Source organism: Nerophis ophidion, linkage group LG21 (genome assembly GCF_033978795.1).
Source record: "Nerophis ophidion isolate RoL-2023_Sa linkage group LG21, RoL_Noph_v1.0, whole genome shotgun sequence".
Lineage (NCBI taxonomy): Eukaryota > Metazoa > Chordata > Actinopteri > Syngnathiformes > Syngnathidae > Nerophis > Nerophis ophidion.
The window spans coordinates 25,255,594-25,270,593 of NC_084631.1; the positions used below are offsets into that span (position 1 = coordinate 25,255,594).

Genomic DNA, 15,000 nt, shown 5'->3' on the forward strand with positions numbered 1-15,000 from the left:
ACAACATTAAATTGAGCTAGAGCTGTATGAATAACATGCAACAAATAATTTCAAACCACAACAAAGCAATTGCAAAAGGACTAAACGACTCTGAAACCAATAATGAATGTAACTGTCGCAAGAAACCTGATTGCCCTCTCAACGGAAGGTGCTTACAGACATCAGTCGTTTACCAAGCAAAGGTAATACGCAAGGACATTAACACATCCGACACGTACGTAGGATTAACCGAAGGAGCGTTCAAAACAAGATGGAATAATCACAACGCCTCTTTTAGAAACCAGACTTTGCAGAATTCTACAGAACTCAGCAAACACATTTGGAACCTCAAAGACAATAATGTTGAATATTCAATAACATGGCAAATTCTTGCATCCAGCACACCTTACAACAGTGGTAATAAAAGATGCAACCTATGCTTGAAAGAGAAACTGTTTATTATATATCATCCAGATCTATCATCCCTCAACAAGCGCAGTGAAATCATTTCAACATGCCGCCACAGACGGAAACACCTCCTAGGTAACACATGAGCCAATCACCACACCCTACGCCTGCCTGTACCCACCCACTCTGTGCTCTATATAAACCATTGTATGTGAATGCTTCCATTAAAATCTCCTGATGATTGAGGGAACCCCTCATGAAACAGATCTGTAGAGATGAAGTAGTCTTGTGATTTTTTCCCACACCTACATATATATATATATATATATATATATATATATATATATGTATATATATATATATATACATATATATATATATATATATATATATATATATATATATATATATATATATATATATATATACACATGTATATAAACACATATTTACATGTATATTTACATGTATACATACATATATATATACATATACACATACATACATAAAAATACATACATACATATGTGTACATATATACATACATACATACATTAATATACATACATACATAAATACATACATATACATACATATATATTTATATATATATACATACATACATATATATACATACATATATAAATATATATGCATACATATATATACATATATATGCATACATATATATACATATATACATACATATATATAAACATATTTATGTATACATACATGTATATATATAAACATATATATGCATACATATATATACACACATATATATACACACACATATATATATATATATATATATATACACACACACATTTATATATATATATATATATATGTATTTATATATGTATATATGTATGTGTATGCATGTATATATATATAAATATACATATATACATAAATACATACATACATGAATATTTACATACCTAGATACATACATATTCATGTATACATACATACTTACATATATATACACACATATATATACACATATATACATAAATACATACATACATGTGTATGTATATATATATATATATATATATGTAAATATATATACATATACACATATACATACATTTATGTACATACATACATACATATATATGCATACAAACATATATATATACATTTATATATACAAACATACATACATAAACACATATATATACATACATATATACATACATATATATAAATATATTCATATACATATATACACACATACATATATAAGTACATATCTATACATACATACATACACACACATATATATATGGATATATATACATACATATACACATATACATACATACATATATATACAAACATACATATATATATATATACACACATACATACATATACATACAAACATACATATATATACATACATACATACACATATATACATACATATATACATACATACACATATATATATATATATATATATATATATATATATATATATACATATATATATATATATATATATACAAACATACATACATATACATACATTCTTATAACCACATACGTATATAAACATACATACATACATACATATTAATATATACATATATATACATACAAATACACATACATACACACACATAGAAATATACATATACATACATGTATACATACATACATGTATATGTATATATAAATATACATAAATATATACATACATTCAAATATACCTATGTATACACATACATATATACATATATATACATACAAACATACATATACATACAAACATACATATACATACACATACATATATACATATATATATATATATATATATATATATGTATGTATATATATATATACATATATATGTATGTATATATATATAGATATACATACACATACATATCTCCGTACATACAAACATACATACATACATACATACAAATATACATATACATACATTTATACAAACATATTAGGGGTCGGCCAATTAATGCGTTAATTACGTGTTAACTCATCAATCTATTAACGCCGACAATTATTTTATCGCACATTTGCGTATGTTGTTTACATGCTTTTATTTTGTTAACGCCTCTTCTTAACAAGATGGGGTCGCCCGGACGAGGGGCTCTTGGTAAAGATGGAACATTTGGCAAAAATACCGGACAATTCTGCAAATTTCATGACTGGCTTACAGCGTGGTCACTCCGGGATCACTTACGACCGCCAGACAATTCTGAATGTGGATAGATCGGGCCGTTTTGGACTGAATGACGCGTGCTTGCTAGACCGGCTAGCTAGCATGGGAATACTTTGCCGGCTACATCCAGCGGCCTGTGAAGCAGCGGAGTATATGTGTTGTCTGTCTATTTATGAATAATGCAGACCAGGAGTGTTGGCTGAGTTCTTAACGTTTGCTTTCAGAGCGTGCATATCACAACATACAAGATGCTGTCATGGCGACACAACCTATACCGGGCTACCGCGCATGCTCGTCACTCCTGTTGCATGCTGGGTAGGGTAGTTCTTTTATTCCCTGGCTCATAACATCACAAATAGTACCATGTATATGCGTTCAGTTTATCAAAACACCAAGCAAACAATCGGAAAATTCCCATCATATCAATTCCTAGATATGGTCATAAATATTTTAAGTGCACTACGCAGAATAAACACAACAATATTAATATTGCTACTACGAATAATTTGATCAAAAATTCCCTAAAACAGCCCACTACCTATAATATATTTTTTTAAACATAAGACCCTGATAAAAAAAAATGTTTCTGCTGTTACCTCACAGATTATATTTATTTTCCATAACAAACAGGATAACTTAAATACCCTGGCAGTGGCAATGAGCTTAAATGTTTAAATTTTTTGAGTTGATTTTCATAAAATATGCAATTTAACTGCTACTGTTTAACAAGGACTGATTTAAATTGTGTTTGCACAACAAATGTTTTGGCGCTTTTGTTCATGTGGGAGAATATTCCAATAAAGGTGCACTACACACTACTTTTGAATTCATTATTGGGCTTTGCGTATACAATGCAGTTAATCGCGATTAATCGGAGAAATAGTGCGATTAACTTCGATTAAAGTTTTTAATCGTTGCCTGGCCCTAATACACATATATAAATATAAATATATACATATATATACATACACATACATATATACAAATATACACACATATATATACATATATATCCATTCATACATATATACAAACATACATACATAAATAAATACATACATACATACATACATACATAAATATATGTATATACACATACATACATACATAAATATATATACATACATACACACATACATAAATATATATACATATATATACATACATACATACATATATGTATATATATACATATATAAACATACATACATATGTATACATATATACATACATACATACATATGTATACATATATACATACATACATACATATGTATACATATATACATACATACATACATATGTATACATATATATATATATATATATATATATATATATATATATATATATATACATACATATAGACATACGTATATATTTATACACATACACACATATATATATACACATATATACATACATATATACATGTATATATACATATATACATGTATATAGGTGTATACATATATACATGTATATATACACATATATACATATATACATGTATATATACACATACATACATATATACATGTATATATACACATACATACATACATATATATATATATATATATAAATATATACATACATATATAAACATATATAAACATACATACATACATATGTATATAAACATATATACATACATACATACATATGTATATAAACATATATACATATGTATATACATACATATATATACATATACACATGCATACATATGTATACGCATATACACATGCATACATATGTATACACATATACACATGCATACATATGTACATATGTATACACATACATACATGCATACATATGTATACACATACATACATGCATACATATGTATACACATACATACATGCATACATATGTATACACATACATACATGCATACATATGTATACACATACATACATGCATACATATGTATACACATACATACATGCATACATATGTATACACATACATACATGCATACATATGTATACACATACATACATGCATACATATGTATACACATACATACATGCATACATATGTATACACATACATACATACATATGTATACACATACATACATACATATGTATACACATACATACATACATATGTATACACATACATACATACATATGTATACACATACATACATACATATACACATACATACATACATATGTATACACATACATACATATGTACACATACATACATGCATACATATGTACACACATACATACAGGCATACATATGTACACACATACATACATGCATACATATGTACACACATACATACATGCATACATATGTACACACATACATACATGCATACATATGTATACACATACATACATGCATACATATGTATACACATACATACATGCATACATATGTATACACATACATACATGCATACATATGTATACACATACATACATGCATACATATGTATACACATACATACATGCATACATATGTATAAACATACATACATGCATACATATGTATACACATACATACATGCATACATATGTATACACATACATACATGCATACATATGTATACACATACATACATGCATACATATGTATACACATACATACATGCATACATATGTATACACATACATACATATGTATATACATACATACATATGTATACACATACATACATATGTATATACATACATACATATGTCTATACATACATATGTATATACATACATACATATGTGTATACATGCATATGTATACACATACATACATATGTATACACATACATACATGCATACATATGTATACACATACATACATATGTATATACATACATACATATGTCTATACATACATATGTATATACATACATACATATGTCTATACATACATATGTATATACATACATACATATGTGTATACATGCATATGTATACACATACATACATATGTATACACAAACATACATGCATACATATGTATACACAAACATACATACATACATATGTATGCACATACATACATACATACATATGTATGCACATACATACATACATACATATGTATGCACATACATACATACATACATATGTATGCACATACATACATACATACATATGTATATACATACATACATACATACATACATACATACATACATACATACATACATACATATGTATATACATACATACATATGTATATACATACATACATACATATGTATATACATACATACATATGTATATACATACATACATACATATGTATATACATACATACATACATATGTATATACATGCATACATACATATGTATATACATACATGCATACATACATATGTATATACATACATGCATACATACATATGTATATACATACATACATACATATGTATATACATACATACATACATATGTATATACATACATACATACATACATATGTATATACATACATACATACATACATATGTATATACATACATACATATGTATATACATACATACATACATATGTATATACATACATACATACATATGTATATACATACATACATACATATGTATATACATACATACATATGTATATACATACATACATACATATGTATATACATACATACATACATACATACATACATACATATGTATATACATACATACATACATACATACATACATATGTATATACATACATACATATGTATATACATACATACATACATGCATATGTATATACATACATACATATGTATATACATACATACATATGTATATACATACATACATATGTATATACATACATACATATGTATATACATACATACATATGTATATACATACATACATATGTATATATATATACATACATACATATGTATATACATACATACATACATATGTATATACATACATACATACATACATATGTATATACTGTACATACATACGTATATACATACATACATACATACATATGTATATACTGTACATACATACGTATATACATACATACATACATACATACATATGTATATACATACATACGTATATACATACATACGTATATACATACATACATACATACATATGTATATACATACATACGTATATACATACATACATACATACGTATATACATACATACATACATACATATGTATATACATACATACATATGTATATACATACATACATATGTATATACATACATACATATGTATATACATACATACATATGTATATACATACATACATATGTATATACATACATACATATGTATATACATACATACATATGTATATACATACATACATATGTATATACATACATACATATGTATATACATACATACATACATATGTATATACATACAAACATATGTATATACATAAATACATATGTATATACATACACACATATGTATATACATACACACATATGTATATACATACACACATATGTATATACATACACACATATGTATATACATACATACATGCATATGTATATACATACATACATATGTATATACATACATGCATATGTATATACATACATACATATGTATATACATACATACATATGTATATACATACATATGTATATACATACATACATATGTATATACATACATACACACATACATACATACATACATATGTATATACATACATACATACATACATATGTATATACATACATACATACATATGTATATACATACATACATATGTATATGCATACATACATATGCATATGCATACATACATACATATGTATATACATGCATACATACATACATATGTATATACATGCATACATACATATGTATATACATACATACATACGTATATACATACATACGTATATACATACATACGTATATACGTACATACGTATATACATACATGCGTACATACATACATACGTATATACATACATACATACATACGTATATACATACATACATACGCATATACATACATACATACGTATATACATGCATACATACGTATATACATACATACATACGTATATACATACATACATACGTATATACATACATACATATGTATATACATACATACATATGTATATACATACATACATACATATGTATATACATACATACATACATTTGTATATATATACATACATGCATACATACATATATACATATGTATGTACATACATACACATGTATGTACATACATACATATGTATGTACATACATACATATGTATATACATACATATGTATAAACATACATACATATGTATATACATACATACATATGTATATACATACATACATACATATGTATATGCATACATACATATGTATATACATACATACATATGTATATGCATACATACATACATATGTATATACATGCATACATATACATACATATGTATATACATACATACATATGTATATGCATACATACATACATATGTATATACATGCATACATACATATGTATATACATACATACATATGTATATACATACATACGTATATACGTACATACGTATATACATACATACGTATATACATACATACATACATACGTATATACATACATACGCATATACATACATACATACGTATATACATGCATACATACGTATATACATGCATACATACGTATATACATACATACGCATATACATACATACATACGTATATACATGCATACATACGTATATACATACATACATATGTATATACATACATACATATGTATATACATACATACATATGTATATACATACATACATACGTATATACATACATACATACATTTGTATATATATACATACATGCATACATACATATATACATATGTATGTACATACATACACATGTATGTACATACATACATATGTATATACATACATACATACATATGTATAAACATACATACATATGTATAAACATACATACATACATATGTATATACATACATACGTATATACATACATACGTATATACATACATACGTATATACATACATACATATGTATATACATACATACATACATACATACATCCACATGTATACATACATATACACATTGAAGCATTCATATATACACATATAAATATATATATACATACATATATAAATATATATACATATATTTATATATATATACATGTATATGCATATATATACATACATACATAAATACATACATATGTATACATGTATATACATACATATATAATCATACATATGCATACATATATACACATACATATACCCACATACATATACACGTGTATATATATATATATATATATATATATATATATATATACATATATCTACATACGTATATATTCATACATAAACATGCATACAAACATACATATAAATACATACGTACATATGTATACATACATCTATATACATACATACATACATTAATATACATACACATACATACATACACCCACATACATGCATATATATATACACATTCATATATATATACATATATAAACATACATACATACATATAAATACATACATACATATGTATACATACATCTATATTCATACATACATAAATATACATACATCTGTATAGAAATAATATATATATATATATATATATATATATATATATATATATATATATATATACACTCTTGGCATTCTCTCGATGAGCTTCAAGAGGTAGTCACCTGAAAAATACTCTTTACTTTTAACACAGACTGATATCCATCCTGCAATGGTGCCCCATAATACACCTGCTGTGAACCTGTTTTTATGTTTTATTTATTTTAGTTATTTATTTTTTATCGTGTTCTGTTGGTGCTCTGTTGTGTTTGCTCGGTTCTCGTATTGTCTTTTAACCTGCCCATTGTACAGCACTTTGGCTATCCTGTGGTCAATTTTAAATGTGCTCTATAAGTAAAGTTGATTTGATTTGATTCACTTCACAGGTTTCATAATTTTGATGTCTTTAGTGGCAATCTACAATGTAAATAGTCATGAAAATGTGAATTTTTTGTGAATTATATTTATATAGCGCTTTTCTCAAGTGACTCAAAGCGCTTTACATAGTGAAACCCAATATCTAAGTTACATTTAAACCAGTGTGGGTGGTACTGGGAGCAGGTGGGTAAAGTGTCTTGCCCAAGGACACAACGGCAGTAACTAGGATGGCACAAGCTGGAATCGAACCTGCAACCCTCAAGTTGTTGGCACGGCCACTCTACCAACCGAGCTATGCCGCCCCAAAATGAGGTGTTTCCAAACTTTTGCCTTGTACTGTACATACTGTATATAAATACATATTATTTATACATATACACTTCCAAAATATATATACACATATATATATACACCCACACATATATATATATCTATACACACACACACACATATATATATATATATACACATATATATATACACATATATACATATATATATACATACACATATATACACATATGTGTATATATATATATGTATATATATATATATATACACATATTAAATTAATTTAGATTTATTTGAATCAATGAAGAATTGCGATTCATTAATAAATCCGTACATCCCTCTTAAAAAGCTACCAAGTAAATAAGTTGACAGTTTAAAAAGTACAACAAGGCGTAAATATGTCCATACTGTTCCTGTTTTCATGTCCATAAGAATATATTCCAATATTTGTTTGTAAATCTTGTCTCTTCCACAATAAACAAGGTTGATAAAAAAAACGAGTGGAGTCGGCGTGGCGTCATTACGCGATCAATGATCATGAATCGATGAAGTTTTTCAAGCATCAGCGTGCTGAAAAGGAATAATCAAGTTTCATATTTCACCACTCTTCATCCTCCTCACCCTGCTGGTAATGGACGGTGAACAATGTCATCGTTTGTGTCCTGCTCGTGACGTCCCACAGCGTTGTTTGTCCCCGCACGCAGAATCTTTTTCATGGCAGCGGGCGCTCGATATGCAAGATGACAAATATGGAAGATGATCAAATGTGCCTCTTTGGGAGTTGTGCACTTAGAAGATGGACTTTGCACAGACAGATAGTGAAAGTGACTAATTCTAACCTGGCAAAGTCACCATATTGGTTTAATGTTCACTGTATTAATAATCCCTTTTATTGGTCAAAGTACTACATTTTGTGCACCGTTCTTGTTTTATTTGATTAAATGTATTAAGATGTTTATTTTAGTTGTATACATTGTATCTAAAACTAATGTTTTATTCAATGTATTCATATTAGGGGAGTGTGTGTTTAAATTAGGGCTGGGCGATTAGGCCTTTTTTTAAGATCTCGATATTTTTTAGGTCATGTCACGATACACAATATATATCTCGATATTTTGCCTTAGCCTTGAATGAACACTTGATGCATATAATCACAGCAGTATGATGATTATATGTGTCTACATTAAAACATTCTTGTTCATACTGCATTAATATATGTTCATTTTAAACTTTCATGCAGAGAGGGAAATCCCAACTAAGTAAATTTACCAAAATTGTATTTATTAAACAGTTAGTAAGGGGTGGCACAAACATTCATGCCATTTCCAAACAGAAAATGCAAGATTGTCACAGACATTTTAAAAGAAGCTATGAGTGCACTTTTGTGCATGATGTCCAAATCAACACTAAAGTGCACTTTTTGTACAGAATGTCACTACAATAGTTAAAAACAAATAAAATGTATTTTTTTGCATGATGTCACACAAGATACTTCAATAAAAATTAAATAAAAATGAGCTGCAAAATAGGACATCAAATAGTGTTCGTCCTTCGCTATGTGGTAGGTTCCTGCGGACATTATCTCTTTCTGTCGTTGACTATTTTTTTCATACGATGTCGATGTGGAAATGGTTGCCTCTGCATTTTGTTGGTGTGGCACCAAACTGAGATGTTGAAATGTGGAGTAAGAACTCTTCATTCTCTAGCAGGTGACTTTTCAAATGATGCTACATATTAGCAGTGCTGCTATTTTTTGTAGCAAAGCTTTTGCCCCACACTTGACAAATTACGGTTGTCTGTTTGATATATTCCCGCTTGAAGCCGAACCACCGCCAGACGATGGACCCCCTGCTGTTTTTCCGGTTTGGCACCTTCTTTCTCTCGTATTACCACTCGCACCACAGCTAACGTTACCCATGCTGCTACCTTATTACATACGTATGTGACGTATGGAAGAAGGTGCGCTTGCTGTCTGAGGAGAGACAACAAAGAGTGGGAAGAGCCTGAAGTGTAATGCCTGCAGCTAAAAGCAACTGCGTGCCAACGTAAACCCGAATGTCACGATATAGTCATTTTCTATATCGCACAGAGACAAATCTGAGATAAATATCGAGTATATCGATATATCGCCCAGCACTAGTTAAAATTAAGCATTACTCTTTTAATCGCTAATTTATGCAATATTTTTATTTTGTACAGGATGAGCAAATTGTATTTTTGCAAATGTCTAATAATTTAATGATTTTTGTTTAAGTTGATTGACTGACTAACCTCCTATTTTTCTAAATAATGATAATATATTTATTGACTCTAATATTGCCCCAAAAACATTTATACAAGAGAAAAGTGTTTAGTTTTTTTATACACGCGCACACACACACACACACACACACACATACATACATACTCACACATCTATATATACACACATATATATATATATATATATATATATATATATATATATATATATATATATATATATACACACACACACACATCTATATATACACATATATATATATACACACACACATCTATATATACACACATATATATATATACACACACACATATATATATACACATCATATATATACACATATATATATATAGACACATATACACACACACACATATATACACATACATATATATACAGATGTATGTATACACATACATGTATATATATATATATACACACATATTAGCATACATGTAAATATATGTATGTATATATACACACATACATTATACGTGTGTGCATATATATATATATACACACACACACGTATATATGCACACATATATGTATATCCACTTATATAGATATAAGTGGATATACTAGATACATATGCACATGTATATAAATAATATACACATAAACATTTGTATATATACATACAGAAGTATTCATGTATGCAAGTATAGATACTTACACACACACACACACACATACATACATGTATACCCGTGTATATATAAATGTGTATAATGTGTGTACATATGTGTACATATAGATTTGTGCATATATACATGTGTGTGTATATACATACGTGTGCATGTATGTGTGTATATATATATATATATATATATATATATATATATATATATACACACACACACACACACACACATCCATGTATACCTGTGTATATATAAATGTGTATATATACACACGTGTGCATATATGCATATGTGTATATATATCATATTTCCAATTGTATGCATAAGTGTATATACATATATGTGTATATACATATATGTGTGCATGTATACATATATATACAGTATATGTACACACCCGTGTGTATATATATGTCTGTGTGTATATATACACCCATATATTTATATATACACACACACACATATACACATGTATGTATTTATACATATATATATACACGCACATTTTATATATGCACACACACTTACATATATAAATACACGTGTGTGTGTATATATACACACAAACATACATACATACACACTGATATACATATATGTATATATACATACATATATGTACATATATATACACGTGTATATATATATATATATATACATACATATATATATATACACACACATACATACATATACACACACACAAACATATAGATTACTTATACACATACATATATATATATATATATATATATATGCACGCGCACACACACACAAGTATGCATACATAACAATGCTCTCCAATTATCATTTTAATACAGAATATGGAAGTTTCAGGTTTCTTTTATGAGCTAGCCCGACCTCTGGTGGTCACTAAGACACACTGCACATGTACTTCTTAAAATATATTGTTTATAAAGTTAATAAAATTGACAGAACAGTAGGTCACTTTTTTATTAATTTATTAGACAAATCTCGTGGATAAATTAGACATGATATACACACAAAGTTATTTATACATTCAAGTTGTTACATCAAAAAGTAGAAAACCTGGAAAAGCACCTTTTAGCTTGTTTGTTGTTGTTGTTGTTGTTACGTTTCAGGTGAAAAATCCTATCAATGTTTACAACACAAGCAGCAACAAAACTTTTTTTTAATGAAAGCAAGATTTAGCAACTTGACCTGGCTTCAAGCGTTTTTATATATATAATACACCAACTTGTTATCACTGAGTTGCGGCCTAAATGTATATGTGTATATCTATATGTATACGGCAAGTATGTATATACTGTTAGTGAGTATATACAGTTCTGTATGTGTGTATACTGCAAGTATGTATATACTGTTAGTGAGTATATACAGTACTGTATGTGTGCATATATATATATCAACTGTGTGTATACTCTTTGTGACTCTACACCCTCCATTAACATGTGACACATCCCACTGTCCTCAGCTTCTTGTAGACACTCGCACGTGTGTGTGTGTGTGTACAAGTGTGTGTGTTTATTTACGTGACATCTCACAGTCCTAAAGTCACTTTCAAGTTTCTTACCAACACTCAGACGTGTGTATGTGTATGAGTGTGTGTGCATGTGTGTGTATGAGTGTAAATGTGTGCATACAGTATGTCCGTATAAGTGTGTATGTGTAGAAGAGTTTATGTATAAGTGGATATGTGTTGTGTAAATAATATGTAAGTGTGTAAGTACAGGATGTGTTTATATGTTTGTATAATTGTGTGTAAGAGTTTATGTATGTTTGGTGTGTGTGTGTCGAAATGTGTATGTGTGTTTAAGTACAGTGTGGGTTAAATGTGTGTAAAGGTGTGTGTAAGAGTTTATGTATAAGTGTATATCTGTTGTGTGTGTAAGTACAGGATGTGTTTATATGTGTGTAAAAGAGTGTAAGAGTTTATGAATGTGTTGTGTAAATGTGTGTAAGTGTGTATAGTATGGGTTTATACTTGTGCAAAAGTGTGTTTATGAGTTTATGTATGTTTGGTGTGTGTGTCTAAGTGTGTATATGATATGTGTGTATAGTGTGTAAGTACACTATGTGTTTATATGTGTGTAAAGGTGTGTGTAAGAGTTAATGAATAAGTGTATATGCGTTGTGTGTGTAGGTGTGTATAATATACTTACACATATGTGTAAGTGTGTATAATATACTTACACATATGTGTAAGTACAGTATGAGTTTAATTGAGTTTGAAAGAGTTTATGTCTTTGTTGTGTATACGTTTGTAAGTAT

General features: G+C 27.7%; 1 protein-coding gene across 1 annotated transcript in view; it reads right to left on the reverse strand.

Moving 5' to 3' along the window:
* Positions 1-13,692: 13,692 nt before the first annotated feature.
* Positions 13,693-15,000, reverse strand: part of paqr6 (progestin and adipoQ receptor family member VI) — a 33,885-nt gene continuing 32,577 nt past the window's right edge. Inside the window, exon 9 of the mRNA XM_061882338.1 lies at positions 13,693-15,000. This exon is cut by the window's right edge and continues 831 nt beyond it. The gene's annotated coding sequence lies outside the window, so the exon portion shown is untranslated.